Here is a 13,532-nt window from a genome sequence, read left to right on the forward strand (position 1 = left end):
TGAAATACGCCGGGAAACTTTCAGAAGTTCAGGACTATCCATACGTTCTTGTTTTCCAACATGATATTACACCTAAGAGCCAAAGAAACTGGTACAACTGCCTAATATCGTGTAGACCACTCGCGAGCACGCAGAAGTGCCGCAAAAGGAAATGCCACGGACTCGACTAATGCCTGAAGTAATGCTGGAAGGAATTGACACAATGAATCCTGCAGGGCTGTCCATAAATCAATAAGAGTACGAGGGGGTGTACATCTCTTCTGAACAGCATGTTGCATGACATCCCAGACACGCTCGATAATGATCATATCTTGGGAGTTCGGTAGCCAGCGGAGGAGTTTAAACTCAGAAGAATGTTCCCGGAGACACTCTGTAGCAATTCTGGACGTGTGGGTGTCCCATTGTCCTGCTGGAATTGCCCAAGTTCACCGGAATGCACGACGGACATAATGGATGCAGGTGATCAGACAGGATGCTTACGAACGTGTTACTTGTCAGACTCATATCTAGGTGTATCAGAGGTTCCAAATTACTCCAACTGCACACGTCTAACACCATTACAGAGCCTCCACAGGCTTTAACAGCCTCCTGTTGATATGCAGGGTCCATGGATTCATGAAGTTGTCTCCATACCCGAACAAGTCTATCCGCTCGGTACAATTTGAAACGAGATTCATCCGACCATGCAACATATTTCCAGTCATCAACAGTCCAACGTCGGGTTTGACGGGCCCATGCTTTGTATGGTGCAGTCACAGGGTACTCGAGTAGGCCATCGGCTCCGAAAGCCCATATCGATGATGATTCGTTGAATGATTCACACGCTGACACTTGTTGATAACCCAACATTGACATCTGCTGCAATTTGCGGAAGTGTTGCACTTCTCTCACGTTGAACGATTCTTTTCAATCGTCATTGGTCGCAGCGATGTGTGAGATTTGATGTTTTACCGGATTCCTAATATTCACGGTACACTCGTGCAGTGGTCGCACGGGAAAATCCACATTTCATCGCTACCTCGGAGATGGTGCGTCCCATCGCTCGTGCGTCGAATATAATACCACGTTTAAACTCACTTATATGTTAATAACCTGCAGTTATAGCAGCAGTAACCGATCTAACAAGTGTGCCAGACACTTGTTGTCTTATATAGGCGTTGCCGACTGCAGCGCCGTATTCTGCCTGTTTAAGTATCTCTGTATTTGAATACGCATGCCCATACCAGTTTCTTTATCGCTTCGGTGTAGTTTCACAAGCTGAAACAAAGTCGCTGATAAAGACAGTGACGATGAAGTACAGAATTTCTTCTTTGATTGCTCTCAATGACTACAAACCAAATTGCCATCAGACTTTAGATTTCTTTCTATACTGACAAGTTGTACATCACATCAAAACAGAAGAAGTGCGTAATGGAGTGGATACGTTGGCATGGGCGCACGACAGCATGGTCTTCAGCGCCCACGCGATAAAAGTTTGGGACAAGTGTTGGTAAAATACAGTAAACAAGCAGCACGTAAACAAAAAGGAACAAACGTGGAAAACTGTGTGTACCCATACGAAAACACGAGAAGAAATATCATGATAACATTAATACATTAACTAAACAGGCAGAAAATGGTACAAGCAGTAAAAACAATATAGCAGATGGACGTGGCTGGTTGACCGTGAGAATAAAGAAGAATGACTCAGCCACTCTCCAGTACACCAAAACCTCCAGCCTAAAAGCTTAGGACAGAGTACGAACACATCACAAAACTTTAAAACTTGAGCCACATTCGTCTCTTCATCAGCTAAAATAGAGGGCAGATCCTCATCGATACAAGAATCACAAAACGGGAGATCCTCTTGCAGTATTAAAAAGCCATGTGTAAAATGGCAGCGCCCATTTCTAAGACATGTGATGGTCACTTCATCCTGCCTGAGCAACCGGCGGGATGAACGCAATGGCTGGTTAGTTGACTTCAACAACCGCAGCTTATTTTCCGTTACCTCCAGCTATTCCTCATCCCACAATTGCATGACTTTTCTATATAGTGCAGAAACGACTGCTTCCAGGGGAATAAGACGCTTTGCCACATTCTGTCCTCTGCAGGCTTCCTTGGCAGTCCGATAAGAAAAAAATGGTTCAAATGGCTCTGACCACTATGGGACTTAACTTCTGTGGTCATCAGTCCCCTAGAACTTAGAACTACTTAAACCTAACTAACCTAAGGACATCACACACATCCATGCCCAAGGCAGGATTCGAACCTGCGCCTAGAACCGCACGGCCACACCGGCCGGCAGCCCGATCAGAAGCAGAAGTCTTACTTTATGCTAATATGGTTGAGTTAAAGTGGCACCGTCATAAGACAGACATAAACAAAGTTAGCTTACACATAGTCGAACAGGTATTGTACTGTGAGACCTGTGAGTTTCTCCCAGCGTATACAGTGGTCAAATTAACTTCGGGGAAGGCATGCGTGTGACATCGTCGACAACCGACGATATTTCGACAAGAGCACACCCTGCCATTTTCAAGGCAAAACTGCAGTAAGTAAGCACTATGCACGGGAATATAACATTTCGGCTTTCAGTGAGACCTCGGAAATAACACACACACACACACACACACGAACGCGGGCGCATTCATTGTAAACACTAGCACCATCAAAAGCCAAAGATGACTGACGACATAATCAATAATCAGCTGGTGAGGTAGCATAAACTCATTCCCTCGGTTTTTTGATAAGGGAGATAGTGATGATAGAACCGAGGTGGCACCAATGTCTACGGCATTTTTACACAGCGAGCATTTCGAACAGAATTGGTCGTATTTTGCGGAAATATGAACGTGAAGTGTGTTTTTCGACTACCGACTAAAATCAAGCCACACTTAGATTCCGTAAAGGGTGACCTTGGTTTGCGTAAGGGTGATGTCTACCGTGTTTCTTTGCATTTGTGGCATGTCATGTATCGCCCAGACTGTGGAGGACCGGTGTACTGAGCATAAGCAGCACACAAGCTTACAACAGCCGAGTATATCTGCCATTGCAGAACACTTTCTTGCCACTGGTCGTCCTATGGACTCTAGGATATTGCAGGTGTGACATAATAATTCAAATATGGGATATACAGGTCAAAAGTAGCTAAAAGTCTCCAATAAACGTTGGTTCACAAATCAACTATTGTCGAGATACAACACGTTTACTTTTGCGATTCGTCAGCGTCTAGGAACACATGGCATCTCTAAACTTTAAAGTAGATGTTCGAAATGTTGCCCATGCGTCTGAATGCAACATTGAACACGTCTCTGAAATGAGTTGCGAATCCTCTCAGGCAGTCCCGGGGAATTCTGTAAATGCTGAAAGGCTGCTTCAAGAAAGTCGACATCGGTAGCGTAGACTAGGCTTTTGAAATGACTGCACACACAGAAATCCATGGGATTTAAATCCGGGGACCCTGGGGACCATGGCACAGGCCCTCCTCTACCTATCTAATATTGACCATACGTTAGAGTTAGAAGCCGGCCCACTAGTAAATGAAAATGTGCTGGAGCACCGTCATGCGTGAACCTCATGTTCAGGCATTGGTTCTGAGGACATCATCATGTACATCTGAAAGTACAGTCCGCAGAAACCGCATGAACTACTATCCAGTTAGTCTCTGTGTTAGGAAGTGTGGTCCTACTACACGGTCTCCGAGCAATCCTGTCCAGACGTTCAACGAATAACGCTGCTGGTATCGTGATACCTGTGTTGCATTAGGGTTGATATCGGCCCAAACGTGAAAGTTATGGTGGTCAAAAGTGCCGTCACGGGTAAATCAGGATTCTGCTACATTGTTGTTGCACCCATTGGCAGAAATTCTCTCCAGGACGGAAGTCTACATTGTTGAGGGCTTGAAGTTCTCTGACTGTCTTACGGGTGATGATATTACAGATGTAATTTTGTTTTTGTTTTATCGCTGCATTTTGTGCAACAACGTAAGTCGAATGTCAAGTGGTCTGCGGCAATTTTTTACGCAGTTCGAATGTATTAATTTGACTGGAATACTGTGTGGCCGGAAACTCTTTATTTTGGTCGTTTTGTTAGGGAAGTTCATCGAAAGTAGGCATAGTTTTATGAAGTGTGTGTCCTATCATTTTCGATGATTAAGATATGGGCCATGAAATTCCAAACTTACTATACTTTTATTGTAAGTCACACAGTTGAACAACGTCTCAAAACTACAAGCTCAGATGAAAACAAAGAGAAAATACACATTATGGTATTGGAGATCGATTAATGGTGTAAAAAGTAGCTGACAATACACGTACATCAAGAAAACGGGGTGGTACAATTTACGTAGAGGAGCAAATACAAGCAAGCTGTGGGCAATATGAATGCCATCTTTGTTGGATTCTGATGAAGAGCAATTGTAAAAACGAATTCTTCGAAAACATTTGGCATATAAAATAAGTAAACTGAGTTTTTAGCGGTCGTTTAATGGTTTGGATAAAACGTGCAAAAAAAGTAGCGGTCAAAAGAATGGATGGTAGCCGATGGCTCTGCAGCAAGAAAGAAACAGTCGTTCTCATCTGCGGAAGAAACCAGCGTCCGCTGAAATTTAAAGGGGATTCTTCTGGTTCACTATCCCGCAAAGGATAAATCAGTATCCGGTGAATACTACGCTCGTCTTATGGACGAAGTGAAAAAAACCGCAAGAAGAGGTCTCCATTGTCTGAACTGTAAAGGAGGACAGTGCCCCAGACCATAGGGTTTGTTTGCAATTGGGAATATGGGAAAAAATCACTAGATTCCTCCTACCTCCTGCTATTTCCAAATCTAAAGTAGTATGTTGTTGGAATTTTTATTTCTTTCCGGCGAGGAAGATATGATAGTGGTAGACTATTATTCAGACCGTCCAGTGTCTCATTCCAGGGATCGGATGCAGTCACTAGAGTGACAATGGTCAGTGCACACTGTCCTAAGTAAATGAATTTTGTACTTTTGAACGACAAACTGTTTCGCTCACAGACAGGAGAACAGTTCGTTCTGTCCGAGACATATGTGACTGGTAACATGTCCAGACTTCCAAAAGAATATATACAAAACAATAAAAAAGAAAACGACGTAACCCGAAGGGGTTATGCAAATAGCTCACAAATCAATACGCGTAGAGATATACAGGGTGGTCCATTGATCGTGACCGGGCCAAATATCTCATGTAATAAGCGTCAAACGAAAAAACTACAAAGAACGAAACTTGTCTAGCTTGAAGGGGGAAACCAAATGGCGCTATGGTTGCCCCGCTATATGGCGCTGCCATAGGTCAAACGGATATCAACTGCGTTTTTTAAAATAGGAACCCCCATTTTTATTACATATTCGTGTAGTACGTAAAGAAATATGAATGTTTTAGTTGGACCACTTTTTTCGCGGTGTGATAGATGGCGCTGTAATAGTCACAAACATATGGCTCACAATTTTAGACGAACAGTTGGTAACAGGTTGGTTTTTTAAATTAAAATACAGAACGTAGGTACGTTTGAATATTTTATTTCATTTGTTCCAATGTGATACATGCACCTTCGTGAACTTACCATTTCTGAGAACGCATGTCGGCCGGAGTGGCCGAGCGGTTCTAGGCGCTACAGTCTGGAACCGCTCGACCGCTACGGTCGCAGGTTCGAATCCTGCCTCGGGCATGGATGTGTCTGATGTCCTTAGGTTAGTTAGGTTTAAGTAGTTCTAAGTTCTAGGGGACTGATGACCTTAGAAGTTAAGTCCCATAGCCCTCAGAACTGTTACAGCGTGACTACCTGTAAATACCACATTAATGCAATAAATGCTCAAAATGACGTCCGTCAACCTCAATGCATTTGGCAGTACGTGTAACGACATTCCTCTCATCAGCGAGTAGTTCGCCTTCCGTAATGTTCGCACATGCATCGACAATGCGCTGATGCATGTTCTCAGGCGTTGGCGGTGGATCACGATAGCAAATATCCTTCAGGTTATCCCACGGAAAGAAATCCGTGGACGTCAGATCCGGTCAACGTGCGGTCATGGTATGGTGCTTCGGCGACCAATCCACCTGTCATGAAATATGCTGTTCAATACCGCTTCAACCGCACGCGAGCTATGTGCCGGACATTCTTCACGTTGGAAGTACTTCGCCATTCTGTCATGCAGTGAAACATCTTGTAGTAAGCCGGTCGCGGTGGTCTAGCGGTTCTGGCGCTGCAGTCCGGAACCGCGGGACTGCTACGGTCGCAGGTTCGAATCCTGCCTCGGGCGTGGGTGTGTGTGATGTCCTTAGGTTAGTTAGGTTTAAGTAGTTCTAAGTTCTAGGGGACTTATGACCTAAGATGTTGAGTCCCATAGTGCTCAGAGCCATTTGAACCATCTTGTAGTAACATCGGTAGAACATTACGTAGGAAATCAGCATACATTACACCATTTAGATTGCCATCGATAAAATGGGGGCCAATTATCCTTCCTCCCATAGTGCCGCACCATACATTAACCCGCCAAGGTCGCTGATGTTCCACTTGTCGCAGCCATTGTGGATTTTCCGTTGCCCAGTAGTGCATATTATGCCGGTTTACGTTACCGCTGTTGGTGAATGACGCTTCGTCGCTAAGTAGAACGCGTGCAAAAAATCAGTCATCGTCCCGTAATTTCTCTTGTGCCAGTGGTAAAACTGTACGCGACGTTCAAAGTCGTCGCCATGCAATTCCTGGTGCGTAGAAATATGGTACGCGTGCAGTCGATGTTGATGTAGCATTCTCAACAGCGACGTTTTTGAGATTCCCGATTTTGGCGCAATTTGTCTGCTAGTGATGTGCGGATTAGCTGCGACAGCAGCTAAAACACCTACTTCGGCATCATCATTTGTTGCAGGTCGTGGTTGACGCTTCACATGTGGCTGAACTTTTTTTTTTCTTTATTGTTATTTTGAAACCTGTTTACAGGCAGGCCTGCAGCAGCATACTACGCCGCTCTTTGGCCGCAGAGAAACACAAAGATACAAATGAAGACATTGAGAGAAAAAAAGATGGTGGACATATAAACGGAGACAAACACTTTTTAAAATACAAGGTGCCGTTCACGGGCGTAGAGTCCAAGATAAAATTGTTCAGACACTTGGACACAGACAGAGACGAAAATTTTCACACGTGAACGTAGGTGCACAAAACGAATAACACTGAACCACTTAAGCACAAACGACGGCACACACAGAACACGAGGCGTTGATCTCCAGCGCGCGAATGTTCACTAACCGTGTACGAGTCCGGGGACCTGCCAAGAGAGGAGGAGGGGGGGGGGGTGGGAGAGGGAGAGGGGAGAGCAGATGCCATGGGCAGGGGAGATAGGGGGAAGGGAGGAAGGGGGAGGGGAAGCCCGGGGGAAGAGGGGTGGAGGGAGGGGACGGGGGAAAAGGAAAGAGAAGGGAGAGAGGGTGCCTAAAGGAAAGGACACAGGAAGTGGGGGGGGAGGATCAAAGTTGATAGGAGGGATAGATGGAGGGGAGGAGGACATCATCAGGGAGGGGGAGCTGGCGGAAGCCACCTTCGGAGAGGGTAAGGAGGGTGGAGAGATGGAGACCGGGTGGGATGTGGGAATACAGGCGCGGCAGCGGGCGGGGGTGGGAGAGGACGGGTGAGATAAGCGGATGGGGAAGATCGAGTTTGCGGGAGGTGTACAGGATCCGTATCCTTTCAAGGAAAAGGAGGAGGTGGGGGAAGGGGATGAGATCGTACAGGATCCGCGTGGGGGAGGGGAGACGGATGCGATAGGCGAGGTGGAGAGCATGGCGTTCAAGGATTTGGAGGGATTTATAAAAGGTAGGGGGGGGGCGGAAATCCAGGCCAGATGGGCGTAACAAAGGATAGGGCGGATGAGGGATTTATAGGTGTGGAGGATGGTGAATGGGTCCAGACCCCACGTACGGCCGGAAAGGAGCTTGAGGAGACGGAGTTGGGAGCGTGCCTTGGTTTGGATTGTCCCGAGATGGGAGTCCAGGAGAGGCGACGGTCGAGGGTGACGCCAAGGTACTTAAGGGTGGGAGTGAGGGCGATAGGTCGGCCATAGACGGTGAGATAGAAATCAAGGAGGTGGAAGGAAGGGGTGGTTTTGCCTACAATGATCGCCTGGGTTTTGGAGGGATTGACCTTGAGCAACCACTGGTTGCACCAAGCGATGAACCGGTCAAGATGGGACTGGAGAAGGTGTTGGGAGCGCTGCAGTGGGGGGAGGGGGGGGGGCAAGGGTAAGGAAGGCAGTGTCATCGGCAAACTGGAGAAGGTGGACGGGGGGTGACGGCGGCGGCATGTCCGCCGTATACAAAAGGTACAGAAGGGGGGAGAGGACAGAGCCTGTGTGGCTGAACACTTTGTGTTTCCTTAAATAACGTAACTATCCGGCGAACGGTCCGGACACTTGGAGGATGTCTTCCAGGATACCGAGCAGCATACTATTACAGCGCCATTATCACAAAGCGAAAAAAAGTGGTCCAACAAAAACGTTCATATTTCTTTACGTACTACACGAATATGTAATAAAAATGGGGGTTCCTATTTAAAAAAACGCAGCTGATATCCGTTTGACCTATGGCAGCGCCATCTAGCAGGCTAACCATAGCGCCATCTGGTTTTCCCCTTCAAGCTAGACAAGTTTCGTTCTTTGTAGTTTTTTCGTTTGACGCTTATTTCGTGAGATATTTTTCCCGGTCACTATCAATGGACCACCCTGTAGATGGAAAGCGCAAAATTGTTAACTTTGGTGGCCTATGGTTGAATGTGTGGCGCTGCGGCGCAATTTCAACGTGCAGCTAGCGAGGACAGTAAACAGGAGACACGTCGATACTAGGTCATAATGTCTCTGCAAATTTCATTCCGTGGACTCAGCTGAACAATAACTATGCCTCGCAGACAGGCACGTGAACAGTATACGCAGATGTCAGCATTTGAGGGAGGGCGTGTAGTTGGGCTCAAAGATGCCTGTTAGAGTAATCGGCGAATCGCTCATCGCTCGACACCTGAATAGTAGAGATGTTGGCAGAAAGAGTGAACCATGGCCGAACACAGTGTCAAGAAGGAAGCAGTCAACCTAGAACGACGATAGATCGATAGAAGAAGGCAATGATCGGAGATGCACTCGGAGCCCGGATTCATCATTATCATCAATCCGACGTACAACTCGTGCTTCAGTGACCAAAAGGATCAGTAATAAGTGGCTCACAGAAAGGGGGCTCAGCTCACTGTGCCTCTGGCACCGTCCACCGTTGACCGTTTGGAGTTTTATCGGGTGCATTCGGCCAGGAATCTCATTCACTGGAGTGGAATTGTTGTCAGTAATGAGTCCCTCTTCGAGTTGAGCCCCGATGACCAGCGAAGACGCATCTGTGGACGGCCTGGATAGTGCAGGGATACCAACCTGACTGTCGCCCACCATATGGCCCGCCTGCTACGAGTGCTTCTCTTCGTGCTTTCCAAACCCCACCTTGGCCACCAGTGGTGACAGATCTCTCCTCAGTTGAGAACGTTTGGAGCAGCTCGGAGTTTTGACGATCTAACGACACCAATTGAACAGAATTTGGCACGATATCCTTCATGAGGGCATCAGACGACTCTACCAATCAATGCCAAGCCGATTAACTATGGAGGGAGGTGGAGAAGTGTTTAGTGCACTTGACTCGCGTTCGGAAGGATGACGGTTCAAACCCGCGTCCGGCTATCCAGATTTATGTTTACCGGGATTTCCCTAAATCGCTGTAGGCTAACTTTGGAATGGTTCCTTTCAAAGGGCCAACCGACTTCCTTCCCCATTCTGTCCTAAACCGAGCCTGTGCTCCGTCTCTAATGACCTCGCTATCAACGGGACGTTAAACACTAATATCCTCTTCTTCCTCTTCCTCCCAAGAATAACTGCTTGCATAAGGGCCAGAGATGAGCGAGTTGTTGACCTTCTCAATTGGTGATGCTGTTTTTCTAGAATAAAGCAACCAATTTTTCTGATGTTATAATCATAAGTTTGTCTGTACATGTATATCACATCTATCGATTTCATTCCCATTCGGTCGTCTTTTTGTCTGAGAGTGTAATTACGATTCCAAAGAAAGTGGGTACTGACAAGTGTAATATTAGCAAACTATCAATTTAGTAAGTTAAAATACTGATACAATTCATTAACAGAATAAGGAAAAAAATTATAGAAGAAAACTTCGTGAAAGATCAGTTTGGGAACACGAGAGACAATGCTGATCCTGTGGATTATCTTAGCAAATAGCTTAGAGAGAGGAAGATTTAGTTTTTCAGCACTTGCACGTTTAGACAGAGCTTTTGACTATGTTGACTAGAAATATCGAAGGTATCAGGATAAAATATACGAACCAAAAGATTACGTATAATTTGTATGGAAACCATACTATAGTAATATGAGTAGAAGGACTTGAAAGGGGAGCAGGGAAGAGAGTGATACTGGTTTGTAGTCTACAGCAAGGAAAAAGGAACCCAAGGAGAAATTTGGAAGAGCGGTTGAAGTTAGAGAGAAGGAATAAATGGTTTGAGGCTTGCCCATGACACTGTAATTCTGTCAGAGAAAGCAAATAACTAGGAAAAGGAGATAAAAGGAATAGATAGTGTCTTGAAAGAAGGTTATAAGACGACAATGAACAGGGAGAAATGAAGGTTGATGGAATTTAGTTGAATTACATCAGGAATTAAATTAGGAAATGAGAGATTTGAAGTAGTTGAGAGCGTAAAACACAGTCTGTCAATAACAAGAAGAGGACTTTTGGAAATGAGAAATTTGTTAACATTAAATATAAATTTAAGTATCAGAAGTCTTTTTTGAAGGTAATGTCCGGAGTGAAGCCTTGCAAGGAAGGGAAACGTGGACGATAAATAGTTCATACACGAAGAGAATGGGAGCTTTTGAAATGTCGTACTATGGAAGAATGTTGAAGATTAGATGGGTAGATAAGTTGTGATGGAGTGATGAATAGAATTGTGAAGAAAAGGAAGTTACGAAACAAGCTGATCAGAAAAAGAGATCGGTTAATAGGACACATAATGACGCACGAAGGAATTATCAGTTTAGTAATGGAGGTAAGTGTGGAGGGCTAAAATTTGTCAAAGGAGACCAGACCTAGAATATGGTTAGCAGGTTCAAACGGATGTAGATTGCGGTAGTCATGGAGAGGCAAAAAGGCTCGAACCAGACAGACTAGTAAGAAGAGCTGCATGAAACCAGTCTTCAAATTGATGAAGATAGCAACAACGCCGAGGACAACAACCACGATATGTGAGAGAAGACAGGCTGTTCAGTGCAGTAGTCGACATTTGGGTGTCTACACTGAAATGCGTCCGCAGCTCGAGGTCGTGCGGTAGCGTTCTCGCTTCCCGCGCCCGGGTTCCCGGGTTCGATTCCCGGCGGCGTCAGGGATTTTCTCTGCCTCGTGATGACTGGGTGTTGTGTGATGTCCTTAGGTTAGTTAGGTTTAAGTAGTTCTAAGTTCTAGGGGGTGATGACCATAGATGTTAAGTCCCATAGTGCTCCGAGCCATTTGAACAATCTGAACCACTGAAATGCAGGCAGTCGCCGCACCTGTCGATACGGCTGAGGCGAGCAAAGCGCCGAACCCGCAGAGTCAGATCGTTAGTAATCGCATCTGCTGCAGCTGGTGCAGCTCCGCCATGATAAATGTAGGTGCAGCGTGCGGCCGCTCGTTACAGCCACCCGGTAGATTCCTACCCACCTTGATAGCCAGCGGCTCTTTTTGTCTCGCCAGCAAGTGAGCGCAGCTGCCGTCGACGATCGTGAAACGCCCTTAGCGCCGCGGAAAGCTCCTGCGTTACTCCGGCAAAAAACAGCAATGCGTGATACGTTTCGACAATAACCAATCCGAACAACGTATCCAGGATTACAGTGAGTTCTTCTGACCAACACCAGCCCCTTTTCTCTGTCCACTCATGATTTCGAATCCGAAAGATGTGACAAACTTCTGCGTAGTCTGTAATTCTGGATATTTATGATGGATAAGTACTGAGTGCAGCGTAGTGTTCGTCGTGTTAGATATGACCCTGAAAACGATAGAAAGAGAGAATATCTGTAGCAATACAAAAAGTAGTCCTGAACGACAAGTACTGTGGAAGGTAGAGTAATTGTACGGACTCTGCACAGCACAGTCTACATTTCCACTATCAGTGAATCGTTTAACAAATGTAGCTGATGAGCCAAACATTATGGCTGCAGCTCATCGCGAGATTACATGTCACCTAGTGGCATGGCGAGCACGTTTTCCGGAAAGGAAACTATAAGGGTCGAGCTAAAAGTTCCCGTTTTAGGGCGTTGCTGCATCGTACGAGGTGCGGCTAGAAAAAAACCGGACTGATGCTGGAAAAAACATTTCTTTACAATTATTTACAATTTCATGTTATCTCCTTCAATGTACTCTCCTCCTCGGTCTCTACACCGCTCCATACGAAGTTTCCACTGTTTATAGCGATGCTGGAGATCATTTTCGGTAAGTCCATACATTACTTCCGTCGCTTTTTCTTTTACTGCTTCAACAGTCTCAAATCTAGTTCCTTTCAAAGCTGACTTGACTTTAGGGAAAAGAAAAAAGTCACAGGGGGCCAAATCAGGTGAGTAGGGTGGATGATCTAAGATGGAAATGTTGTGTTTTGCCAAAAACGTCTTCACTGACAACGCACTGTGAGCTGGGGCATTGTCTTGGTGAAGGATCCATGACTTTTTTCTCCACAAATCGTTCCGTTTTCTCCGTACTCGCTCACGTAGGGTAGCCAGGACGCTAATGTAGTAATGCTGATTCACTGTTTGTCCCTCTGGTACCCAATCAATGTGCACAATCCCTTTGATGTCGAAAAAAAAAAACAATCATCATTGCCTTGAATTTCGATTTTGACATTCGTGCTTTTTTTTGTCGTGGAGAACCAGGAGTTTTCCAATGCATCGATTGGCGTTTAGTTTCGGGATCGTAAGTAAAAAACCACGATTCATCGCAAGTAATAACATTTTGTAAGAAGGTGGGATCACTTTCAATGTTTTCCAGGATGTCAGAACAAATCATTCTTCGGCGTTCCTTCTGTTCAATTGTGAGACACTTTGGAACCATTTTTGAACACACTTTGTTCATGTTGAAACTTTCATGAAGAATCTGCCTAACACTTTCCTTGTCAACTCCTGTTAACTCAGGCACTGCTCTGATTGTTCAACGGCGATCTTTCGAACAAGTTTACCGATTTTTTCAATGTTTGCATCAGTTTTTGCTGACAATGGTCTGCCGGTGCGAGTGTCATCACTGGTGTCTTCGCGGCCATCTTTAAATCGTTTAAACCACTCAAACACTTGTGTTCGCGATAAACAATCATCGCCGTACACTTGTTGTAACATTACAAACGTTTCACTTGCAGATTTTCCTAGTTTGAAACAAAATTTGATGTTAACACGCTGTTCTTTCTGTACACTCAACATTTTCCGACGCACAGACAAAACGTCAACTACTTAAAACAGACGCCACGGGCAGACTGAGTGCAGGAGGC

The sequence above is a fragment of the Schistocerca nitens genome, chromosome 2 (assembly GCF_023898315.1).
Source record: "Schistocerca nitens isolate TAMUIC-IGC-003100 chromosome 2, iqSchNite1.1, whole genome shotgun sequence".
In the NCBI taxonomy this organism is placed as follows: Eukaryota; Metazoa; Arthropoda; class Insecta; order Orthoptera; family Acrididae; genus Schistocerca; species Schistocerca nitens.